Source organism: Etheostoma spectabile, chromosome 10 (genome assembly GCF_008692095.1).
Source record: "Etheostoma spectabile isolate EspeVRDwgs_2016 chromosome 10, UIUC_Espe_1.0, whole genome shotgun sequence".
Taxonomy (NCBI): domain Eukaryota; kingdom Metazoa; phylum Chordata; class Actinopteri; order Perciformes; family Percidae; genus Etheostoma; species Etheostoma spectabile.
In genome coordinates, this window is record NC_045742.1 from 5,524,988 (window position 1) to 5,527,491 (window position 2,504).

At 39.3% G+C, this 2,504-nt stretch overlaps 1 protein-coding gene across 3 annotated transcripts in view; it reads left to right on the forward strand.

The window, feature by feature from the left end:
- Nucleotides 1-2,504, forward strand: part of LOC116696361 (uncharacterized) — a 15,048-nt gene that overhangs the window by 11,596 nt on the left and 948 nt on the right. The window lies entirely within an intron of this gene.

Consider the following 2,504-nt stretch of genomic DNA (forward strand, 5'->3'; position numbering starts at 1 on the left):
ATCCACCCACCCACCCATCCACCCACCCATCCATCCATTCCTCCCTCCCTCCACCCACCCATCCATCCATCCACCCACCCATCCATCCATCCAGATTTCCTTTGTAAGAGTTATTGCGCTGGTATACAAAGATCACTTATTTTCAAATCATGATGTGGTAAAAAAAAAATCAGCTATTGCAGGTTTTAAAAAGAGAGGTCTAAAACTTTTCAAACAATTAACCAATGCTGTCCTTTTCCCGGAGAAGACCTCCTTCAGGTTCCTTTTACTCATACTCTGCCTTTTAGCTACAGTTTCTTTTAGATTTCTTTTAGATCACGAAGGATTGCGTGTTGGTGGAAGACGCTGTCGTATCACCTAGCAGCCACTAGGAGGCACGTCGGTTAACTAAGAATATGGCTCACTAATATAATTGTGTTTTTAAATGCGGGAATTTATTTCAGTATTCAAAACAAACACTTTTAATAATGAAAATCCTACAGAATCTGGGAACAAGTTAGATTTAAAAAAAAAAAAAAACACTCACAAACTTCTGCAGTTTAACTATTTATTGCTTCTAAATGAATTGGAGGAATGGTGCATAAGCAGCAGCTTGATGCATTTCACTCAAATTAGTTTGACTTACTGAATGACTTGGTGCAATAGGTCTTTACTTACTTATTTTACTGTTAACTTGGGTGATCAGTGTCTTTTTTTCAGCTGGAAACATTGATTTATATTACATTGGGGCATACAAATAGGTGGATTTGAAGTATAAACTGATCTGTTCCTTTTTGAAAACCAGTATTTTTTTAATAAAAATTATGAGCCTGAAAAGTAATTCAAGTATACTGTATATCAAAACTTGGGTCTCATGTTTGTAGTTTTTGGCAATTCTTTCCATCAGTAATAATAACACTGTAATACCAAGTTCATTGCGGGGATAGAGAGCTGCGACTTTTGCACAAGAAACGTGAAAACAAACATTCAGATAAGATTTCCAATAACGGATTATTAACAACACTTTGATGTTCTCACTTTGGTTTTGCCTAAAAAAAAGAAGACAATGTGTTTGCATGTTTAAAAACTGATTGTTTGACCCCTTGTGAAGATGTCATCTTGTTCCCACATCTCAGCTTTTACTTTGTTGACTAAAATGTCATCGTAACTGAAATTATGGCCAACACTTCAACAATGAGTCCAAAGTTAAATGGGTGTGTGAATAAAAAAATGCCAGAGAATTATTACTTGAATTCAACAGATGCTTCTTATCTAAAATGTTCACAAGCTTTAATAGGTATTCAGTGTCTTTATATAATAATAGTGTCTGTAATATCAGTATAATCAATATATAAGAAATACATCTGTATGATCAATTCTCCAGGGCTAAGATGCATACTGTAGCTGCCTTTTTAGAAAATGTCCTTCACCTTTAGTGACCAGTTCAGTCTTTTAAAATCTCTGGATCGGATACAAAGTGCAAATCTCATGGTGAAATTAGAATTTCAGAACATAGACAGTCATCTGAGGACAGCTGCCAGTCCCCTGTGGAGCTGTAGGGTGGCCAGAACATTCATAAAACTGAAACTTCATGGGCAATGGAGTCTAATCAGAGTTTTTTTTTCTGTCTGCTTTACAAAAGTTATATGGCTTTTAGAAACTTTTGATTGCAAAGCTATTCTGCAATCTAACTCAAACCCAGAGCTCCTGCAGGAAACGCTTACAAATCCTGACAGGACCTCAAACACTCCATCCTTATAGTGAAGAATCCAAAAGGTGTTCGCTGTCCGCTTTGGGGAATTTTTAAAAAAGCTCCCACATCTTTAGAGTGACAAGCTCAGTGTTTTTTAAAATCTGTGGATAAGAACAAGCCTGACAGACAGAACTTAAGCTGATTCTCGTGTGCCAGTCCCTAGAGGAGCTGCTGTGCTGCCAAAGCCTTGAGAGATCGCTGATACTTTCTGGGCACCGGAGTCACATCAGGCTGTTTCTCTGTCTGTCTATCTGTCTGTTGCACATGGCTTCCTCCCAAGCCGTCCGGGTCCCTCTTCCAAAGCAGCAGAGAGATGACTAATAACGACTGGAGGGAGGAGATTACCAATAGCCTCAGTGCTTCATTCCCCTCACCTCTCACAGGCTCTGCGCTGAATTTCTTTGGATAATTATCCTGATTGAATGCAGATGATGATAATGCAGGGTGCTTTCTTTTAGCAGAGCTAAAAAGATAGAGGGAGGAATGTAGCTGGAGGAGCGGTGACCGCCGGAGACAACCTTGATAAAACACATTACCCGCTTTGACGTGATTTATATAAACTGTAGATTCACACTCTGTAGACACAAGTGGCCAGCGGCCACTGAACAATCCACTTGGGATTGTTCAGTGGCCGCTGGAAAATTCCGCCGGATGTCTTTCATTTTGTCCAAATATCTGTTACCTTCCGCTTTCTTTGTGTTGGCATTTTAAACACTGGTGGATTTCTGAGGACTATGGTTACCTGCTCCTCAGATCTCTGCAGGGTAAATCC